A 9,485-nucleotide genomic window follows, 5' to 3' on the forward strand; every position below is an offset into this window, starting at 1 on the left:
TAATGAATTATTTAATGGCATATTTAATTGATTCATTTTGTCACTCCTGGCCCTCAATACCCTCTAAGGTCACGCCCCAAATTTTCAGAAACAAAGCGCCTCAACACCAGGGTGGGGAGTCTGATTTGACTGTATTCAGGATAGCTGTTCTAATTGATCTAATACAGACTAAAGAGTAAGAAAAATTGAAACAGCAGTTTGAGTTTTTAGCTGTTTAACATGACCTAAACATTATATGTTCGGCATTTGTCTGTTATAAGAACTCAAGTAATGTCTCGAAATTAAAAAAACTGAAATATTTAACTTCCCAAAGTAAGCATGCCCACATTTACACAAAGCTCCAGTGGTGTGGAGATGAGAACGATATTGAGCTTCTCTTCCCAGCTCTCAGATTAAAGAGTAAGGCAAGTTATGGTAAGTCTTGAGGAAATTAATGTATGTAAACATGGACCTGTGTGTAGGAGCCCAGTCCACATAGAATCGGTCACCCGTACAGAGAGTAGAGGGGTGACATTCATTCGCATTAAACTCTACCTTATGTCAGCTTTATTCATACCTTTCCTATGGCCAGTAGTTGTAATAAAGGTACTCTCACTGTTTTAATTATATAGAAATGTAATTTCTACTCAGTTTTCCAGTTTAAGAAAATCAAAGATAAAAACAGAGTGACTACTGTGATATAGAAAACAAAAAATACTTTGTTGACTCTTTTTGCCACTTTGGTCCAGTAGCCAGGCTTGTCCTCTTCTCTCTTGTTATTGAGTAGCCGAGTCAGCGTTTTCTCTATCTCCCTCAACTCATCCGAAAGCCTTTCCAAAGCATGGTGGTGCTCTTTACTGGTGCTGGCCTGCAAAAGTGGACTAGTTTATATAGTGTCATAATTTCAGCTGTTATGTGTTTATATTTAGCTTCGTTTGGACAGCAGTTACACGCAGCTCTAACCTCTTCGGCTTCATGCAGCAGTTCAGATGGAGTTTCACTGGCTGACACGTCATAGATACAGACACCCTGGGTCCATTTGTGCAGTTCTGAAAAGACAATTTTCACCAGATTTAAAGTAACAGAATATGTTTAAATCAAAAACCCAAAAATGGCATCCAAAGTGTGAGCAGAGTGTTTGATGTTGATGATTAAGTTACAGATTCATGAAAGGACCTAAGATTTGGACACCTAACGTTTATTCATTACGTAAAGCCAATAATCAGTGGAGATTTAACAATACAGTGGACTGTAACAAGAGTAGTGCTGAACTTGTGCTGTAAATGACTCCAGCTCTTACCTCTGTGACAGCTGCGAAGGCTGGCTTTACCCTGTTTCGTACAATCCTCTGTCAGGCTTTGGTCTCTCTCGGGCTCAGTTTCTTGGGATGTAGAGTCTTTCTCCATCAGATACATTACAAGAATGGTCTCCAGAAGGCTTAGCATCATCAGAGCAAAGATCCCAATGAGGTAGACCGCTGAAGGCAGCAGGATGATCAGTATTGTGGACAATTTACCCTTCATTAAGACAGTATGAAGTATCCAGTGAAGGCAAGACTTTTTGTGCTTCTTTACCTATAAGTGGGATCCTGTTTGATGTTGCAGGCAGAATTTCATTAAGGATAAGCTGTAACACTGTGACGGCAAGCAGAACAGTGACCTTGAAGCTGAGCTTCTCACCCCCGCTGTCTGAGATCAGGAAGGAGGCCAAGTCCAAAGACAAAAAGAAGAGGACAGGCAGCAAGAAGTTGACAACATAGAGGAGCGATCGCCTCTTCATGGTGATCTGTAAAAATCTGGATTTAGTTCAAATCGCTGACAAGCTGAAACACAACTTAATAAAGTGTGCAGTAAACCTAAAAGATGCATTAGATAAATGCGCCATATTTGCAAAGCAGTAAAATATAATTAAGCAATACTAAGGAAAACCACAAAGCTATAAAGAATAGAGGCAATAAGATAAAGTAAGAAAAAATACAAAAAGTAAGGATAGAGTGAAACAAGAAATTCTGGTCACTGTACTGAAAATCATAATGCTAAGTTACTTTCTGTTTTTGTGTAGAAATACATACAGTGTAAATGATGATGTCTTGGCCAACTAAATCACTGGCATTGTTGGCAGTGACTGTCATGTTTATGAACAGCCACTCATATTGTGTCCGCATCAAATCACGAGACCACTCTGTCGCTTCTGTAGAGTTGTCACTTGGCTGCAGCCGAATGTCCCGAGCTAAAGTGGAAATGAAAGGACACCAAAGCATCACACCACAGCATAGGTCGTTCCTTCTGTATCACCCGTTTCACCAAATGTTGACTAAGCTCCCTGCCTGCAAGAGACACTGTTCACAAGTCACCAACTGTACACCCAAGCAACATCAAGCAGAGGCAAAAAGAAGCCAACACAAAATTGTAGTTCCTTCAGTGGCCACTGGAGGATAGCCCCAAAAGTAAGTGTTGTTTAAACTGTTTTAATTTAAACTCCACATTTTCAAAAAAAAAAAACCAATCTGTGTCGGCTGTATGCGATGTGTCCATATAGTCCATGACTGCAGCTTGCTAACCAAGCTTGTTTGCTAAATGTTTTCTCACCAGTGTATACGACAGATTTGAAGGACAGGTTGCAGCTTTGAATGTCGAATGGGAATTTGTAAATATGCATCCTGCAGGTGCTCACCAGCACCTGGTCATTCTGGACTTCAACATCGCCTTTGTCGTTGATGGTGAGATAAGGACTTGGAGGAGCTTTGTCCTTTTCTGTCCTGTATGGAAACAAAGAAAGATGCAAGTTCTTCATAAACTAGAAAAGCACAAATATCAAGTCATCGTTATTTCTTCTGCATACCTCTCTGTAGCTGCCTTGGTACAAAACCTTATGTAAGTCAGAGATTGATCCATCCATTTATCCAAACATATGTACATATACCCATCCTAACTGCTTATCTCACAAAATCACAGTGGCACTGTAGCCTTTCCTAGCAACCACCAAGCAAGAGGCAACCCTATGACACTGTGCACTGATATTTGTTTATAGACCATAAAAAAGCATGCTATCATTGTTCAATTTATCATTTACATCAAGCCCATTTCATTGCCTTATTGTCACCTTGAAGAGCTACTGTTAAGATTTAGTGCTATATAAATATAACTGAATTGAATTGAACTGAACTGAATTGAATTGAATCACACAAACACCTCCAAATGATTGCAACTGGTCCCAGTTAAAGGTTTGGGCTTGACTTTCTGGAAAGACATGTGTTCTATCAGAGGGAAATCAGACACATACAGAGACAAGTATGTCTCTGTATGTTTGTATATTTATACTTACATCTCTTCAATAGTGAGATCTGGCTTCCACAAAACCTCAATAGGTAGAGAAACATTATTAATCCCACAAAACTGATCTGGATCCCAGGAAATATATTCATTGTGCCACCTCTGCCATTGAAACAAAATGAAGGGAAGGTAAAAAAATAAATAAATAAATAAGGACAGAAAGAAAAAAGTTGTTTGTTGTTCAGTTTTATGCATCATCTAGTGGCAGAACTCACCATCACAGTCCAAACATAAGGAATGAACTTTTGGTCTTTCTCAACCTGTAAAAAACAGATATGTGACAAAATCACTCTTTGGTTGGTATTTGAACTCTTAATGTCACTCAATAATGTAATAAATGGCTTTACGTCTTATTTCATGGCCAAGATGCCGTTCAAATCTCTGATTTATATGACATAACAGCTCAGGCTGCTTTGGGCTCAAAGGGAGAGCTGTGGTCTTTCTAATAATCTAAGTACTTGGTGGGTGTACATGCTTTAACTGCTCCTGAGCTTTGGAAACCAAAACCTCCTGTAATGTAACCCCCTCTAAAATCTCAGACTGCATTAATGTTTGTGACAGCTGAGATATTATTGAGCAGGTTTGTCAACTGTATAATTTTGAGTGTGTCAGGTGAAAAACCAGTGTTGTCAACAATCACTATTCTTGACACTTCACTTTGGTTTGGTTTGCTCCTTTGTTTTTTTATGTAAAGCTTTGAAACATTATTTAATTATATTTGATATTTATGTGGTAGGAATCGGATCATTTGTGATACTGTCTGCGTGTTTTGATACAAATTTTTAGTTGAGTATTTCTCTTATTATATTTAATAGTTAATTGTATTTGTATTAATCTAAGTTGTTTACTGAAGTGATTTTTTTTTTATTGTATAGATTTATCAGTTACATTTGTATTAGTATAACTTGCATGCTAAAGATGTGTTTTTATGTTTTATGTCATTCTATCTCTTTAACTTGCCCGGGCAGGGCCTGCAGATGGAAATTACCTAGTAGCTAAATTTGGTACAATTGATCTTTTCTGTTAGGAGATCAATGTTTTCTTTTGTTTGTACATGGTCCCTGACAAATAAAGCTGAAATAGAAATAAAATTAAATTAGCGGTTTCCCCCGCTTATCTCTTCACACAAACATTAGAGTAAAAGGGAATTATTGTATCTGGCAAAATGTTGATTCATTTAAATGAAGTCTTTAGGAGGAAATGAGATTATAAAGAACAAAATAATATCGATATTACTTCATGATAATGATATTATTTCATCAAAAGCAATGTAACAAATTTTGACATTTGAAGACTTTACACATAAATCTTGGAGCACTTACCACATCTAAGATGGCATACAGCAGAACTTCAAGCGAAACCCATGTTGGGTTTTTGTAATTTTTCACTGGCCGGGTCATCGTAAAGAGCTCATTGTTTTTGGTTAGGTTTAGGTAGTTCAAAACAACCTGATAGCTGCAGACACGTTCAGAATATACTCCATCTACAGCAAAACAAAAAACCAAAAACAGGCAATTCACTTATGATAAAAATCATTCTTAATGTATAGTGCTTTCAAATTTGACCTTTAATTCTTTTCTTCATTTTAAATTCTACTACGCTGCTATTACAGCGGCAAATAGCCAAAGTTTCAAAGGTGAACTTACTTCATACTGCACTAACGCCTCATTTTTACCCTTTTTTCCCCCATGTTATTCGAGATTGTGAGTAGAAGCCACATCTATCTGCTGTTCAAACCTTCTGTTTGTGAGGTGCGACCAGTCAGAAGAAAGTTGGCTTGAAAACAGAGGAGCTAAAACAGCTTGTTGCAGACATCAAATAAACTGAGGAGCTGCAATAAGGCCCAGTATAAGATAAATAAGGATTATTTTTACCATGAATCATGTACAGCTACTAGAGCCCAAGCTTAAAATATGATTATATTTATATGAAATCTAAAATAAGCATCATCTGCATTTATCAGGACATCGGGTATTAAATGCGATCCTAATTAGTTAAAAAAACTTCCATTAGTCTCTGTGCACTGGTGTACAATGCTCTTGAATTTATAATCAGACCATTAAAAACACCATGCAGTTCACTCACAAATGTGCATTAATATCCAGTGACTGTGGTCACTAAAAGGCTATTATGAGGTGGGCGTTGTCAGGACTATCGGTTTCATTCCATTAGTCCTTTAATGATTTTTAATTACAAGCACTTTTCCTATTTATTGTACATTTTTATCTTTCTATGACATTTATCTGTGGTATACAGCCCAAATGTATTTAAATAGGAACCAAAACGTTCCACCCTCTGGAGTTATTCAAAGACATACCAATGTCCTTTTTTGCTGCAATAACCTTTTTTTTAACAGATGTCAATCTCACACAAAACTGAAAATTTCAAACCAATATGCTTTTTTAAAAATATTTCTCAAACCTGAAACCCCTTGAATTCAAAATATATAAAAGATTTGTAAAAGCCTTGACAAACCTAAGACAGGTTCATTCCTTCGATGAAAAAAATCAGGGAACCAAAAATGTGAAAAATATCACTGAACTAGTAAAAGCAAATAAAAGATTTTGCTTTTACCCAACCTGCAAGAGATTTCTCAGATTCTTCCTTTAGCATTCTGCCAAACTTACCTAAGAGGAAGAGCAGAAAGAGAAAGCCACCGAGCATCATGGATCATTTACTTTATGAGGCGCCAAAGTCTGTGGAGTAAATGTGTATCCTTTGTCCTGTCAGTGCTATCTGAAATGTCACCAAGCCCCTTACAATAATAAAACCGCTGACAGCTCCTGGGAGTGGGCTGGGCAAACTGAATTATTGATTCTCGTGTGTGCGTGTTTTCTTTTTTATTGTAACCTTATTAGTCTACACCCATCTACACGCAATAGTTACTCCCATAAGAGGTCACCGTCTTTGAAGGAGGGGAAATAAAAGTGGGTTGGAATGTAATTCTATTACTGCAAAGTGGTTTCCAAATTATATAGATTACAGAAAAAAAACATTACTAATGCTTCAGAAGCCACTATCCTATTTATTTATAGCAGCACAGACCCAGTACATGACACAGACAGCGGTGCAAATACAAGTAAAAAAATGAATTCATATCAGATAAAAAGTAAGATACAGAAGACAAATTTAAACAAGTGTAAAATAAAGCATATAATTACAACCCAAAAAATCAAGCTTGTTATGATACAGTTAACATCTTAAAAATAATTTGAAATTCTGAGGTGATGAGGCTGGTGGCCTCGCTTATTTACTGTGAGGGGTCCACGAAGCCACCCGTTCTGTAAATTTCTAGTCTCTGGAAAATACTGGATTATCAGAACACCTGCCAGCATAAACCAGTCTTCACCTTGTTTAATACACTACACTGTAAAATCTAATTAGTTCCCAGAACTCAAAAAAATTATGGAAACTCGTTGCCTCAAAAAAATTGAGTAAAGCTTAGCTAAAACTGACTAAGTTAGGACAACTTATTTATTTTGAGTACTCTGTACAAGCTCATTTGTTCCTAGAACTAAGTTCCTAGAATCAAGTTTACGTAAGATGACCAAGTTAGGGCAACTTACTCATTTTGAGTACACCCTACTCAAAATGTACACAGCCGTGTTAGTTCCCAGAACTCAAAAAAATTATGGAAACTCGTTGCCTCAAAAAAACTAAGTAAAGCTTACTTAGGATGACTGTTAGGACAACTTATACATTGCAAGTCTGCAGTATTAAGAATAACTTGATATTTCTGACTGTACAATACTAATTGTTAACCTACTGACAAACATTTCAAGTTCAACTAAATGAAAAAACAATTTGTGGTAACCTGAATATGATTAAAAATAATTAACAACACTTTTTGTAATGATGTTAAAATGAGCACAACTTTTATTTTCAAACACAACAAAGTACAACAGCCAACATACTGGACACTGTTCTGCTGAATAAAAATTATATTGCCATCACTGTTATAATCTTACAATGAAACAAAGTCTCAGATGTAATTATTCTGAAAATAAGTTTAGGTCTACCACAAGTTTGTTTTGTACTTACATTATTTATATAATCAAAATAAAATATTTATTGTTCTGTCACAAGTGCAGTCTCTAATTTAAACAACACATTCGTTTTTCATTCCAACACAGGAGCTGGAATGTTGTAATATTTTAAGGATGGCTTGTTTCCAGTCCAGGCATTACTGCCTGGATGACTGTCATGGATCGAGGTGATCCAAATGTAGGTGCAGAAGAAAGTCTTTAACTTCCATTAAGTACAGTTGCAGTGGATGTGGGTTGGAGATGCAATGAGCTTGAACCTGCAGGTGACCACCTTCACTGACCACACCATCTGTGATGGAGGACTCATCTCTCCTGGTGTCCTGCAAGCAAACAATCATATTTTTTGGAACATGAACTTAATTGCTTTCTTAAAACATTTTTTTCTGCATTTGGTATAAAACAGACTCCAATTTAGACGATCTCAGGCTCCCTCCCCGCCGGAGAGGTGACATTCAATGTCCCAAATTCTCAGTCTAGATAGCCGTGACCACCACCCTACACACAATATTGTCATGAAAGCATCATTTTAAAAAGGGCTATGCAAACATGGGCAATAACTTTCATTCTAATGATGTGCAAAATGATTTGGGCACAAAACAAATTTTGCTGTTAGAAAACTTGCAGACTTCACTATATACAGTGTAGACCCTCTAAACTAAGTTTGAAGAAATGCAGACCAAACTGTTGTTGTTTGTTTACTTACACAGCATGTCTTGTAGAATTAACTGTGGTCACCAGCAACAGCACAGTGCAGTCATATCTCAAGTCTAATAACAGAAGACAGGAAAAGATCAGTAAAGAAACAACTTCCCCAAACCAAAGCACAAACAAAACAATAAGTAAAACAGGCTGATCTAAAGTATGATTAAAGTTCAGCCTGATTAATATAAATGTCACTGACAGTTGCTAATATATTGGAAAACCAAAATACTTACTGATGTCTTTCTGTCCAACAGCAGGAGTGCTGGTCCCGAGCCTCAAAGACAGTAAGAAGCAAGCAGAGGGAGAAAAAACAGAACATATTTCAGAAACTGATTTGATCCTTAATGGTTGTGCAATCATTGTAACATAGAGTTTGCTTATGTTGTTAAATAAAGGCTAGATTTGGCATTAATAGATGCCACAGATGTTCTAAAGCTGCCACAAAGCATGAAAAAATAGACGTCTCCGAAAACGTCGGAGCATTTTTGCAAATATGTGATGTCTTGATAAATCGAGCAGATATTTGAACTTTACACAGCTACATTTTCACCTGAAAATATCTTAAAAGTTTATTTTGTGACCCAGAAAAAGTAATAAGTTTTTTAGCCGCGCTCCTCCGCCATTGCCGCGCTTACAAGTACGCACAGGCTCCGACAACCGTGGCGACAAATGCGATCCTCCTTTTCCCCAGACTACCCTTTCTGGATCACAAAATAACCTTTTAAGATATTTTCAGGCGAGAATGTAGCTATGTAATGCTCAAATATCTACTTAATTTATCAAAATATCACATATTTGCAAAAGTGCTTCCACGTTTTCGGAGAGCTCCACACCCACCCTACCCCTAACGGCTGCACCTCCCAAAGAATTTTGTCTGGGCTCTTATCTCACTTATTTATTTCAAACAATCAACAAAAAAAATCACCGACATAGTTTTATGTAAGGTTTTTAAGGCTGTGGTGTTAATTTTTAAGTAACATGAGCCCAGCGGCAGCAGCAACGCTAGGCTAACACTAACTAGCTAGCAAGATTATAAACCTGGTGCTAAACTAAGAGAAGCCACAAATCAGTTTGAATAAGAGTAAACATTTACTCACCAAGTCAGTGTATCAGGTAAAGATCCACAGCAATGACAACAATAATATCTCCAGGTTTGCTCAATATATTCCATAACAAATGCTGGCGCCATGAACATGCGGACTGATCCGGGAGGGAGGAGGATGGTAGTCACGTGGCATTTTCAAAACACATCTTTAATCCTTCCGCCCTGAGAAGCAAAACTTCCAGCTTACTTAGTTTTTCTAAGTTAGGACAACTCAAATTAATCGAGTTTATCAGCGTTTTTGCATAAAAAGTACTGGTAAGTTATTTAAATTGAGTTCTAATAACAAATTGATAAAAATTGAGTTCAGCCTATTTAATATTT

At 36.9% G+C, this 9,485-nt stretch overlaps 1 long non-coding RNA gene and 1 pseudogene across 1 annotated transcript; both read right to left on the reverse strand.

The window, feature by feature from the left end:
* Window positions 1-622: 622 nt before the first annotated feature.
* LOC134633474 (5-hydroxytryptamine receptor 3A-like) lies at window positions 623-5,975 on the reverse strand (annotated as a pseudogene).
* A 1,597-nt stretch (window positions 5,976-7,572) lies between these two features.
* LOC134633029 (uncharacterized) lies at window positions 7,573-8,386 on the reverse strand. Its single transcript, XR_010094655.1, has 3 exons — window positions 8,293-8,386; window positions 8,061-8,124; window positions 7,573-7,677 (listed from the first exon to the last, which is right to left on the reverse strand). It is a non-coding gene; the product is annotated as an uncharacterized LOC134633029 (long non-coding RNA).
* Window positions 8,387-9,485: the final 1,099 nt, after the last annotated feature.

Source organism: Pelmatolapia mariae, linkage group LG8 (assembly GCF_036321145.2).
Source record: "Pelmatolapia mariae isolate MD_Pm_ZW linkage group LG8, Pm_UMD_F_2, whole genome shotgun sequence".
Taxonomy (NCBI): domain Eukaryota; kingdom Metazoa; phylum Chordata; class Actinopteri; order Cichliformes; family Cichlidae; genus Pelmatolapia; species Pelmatolapia mariae.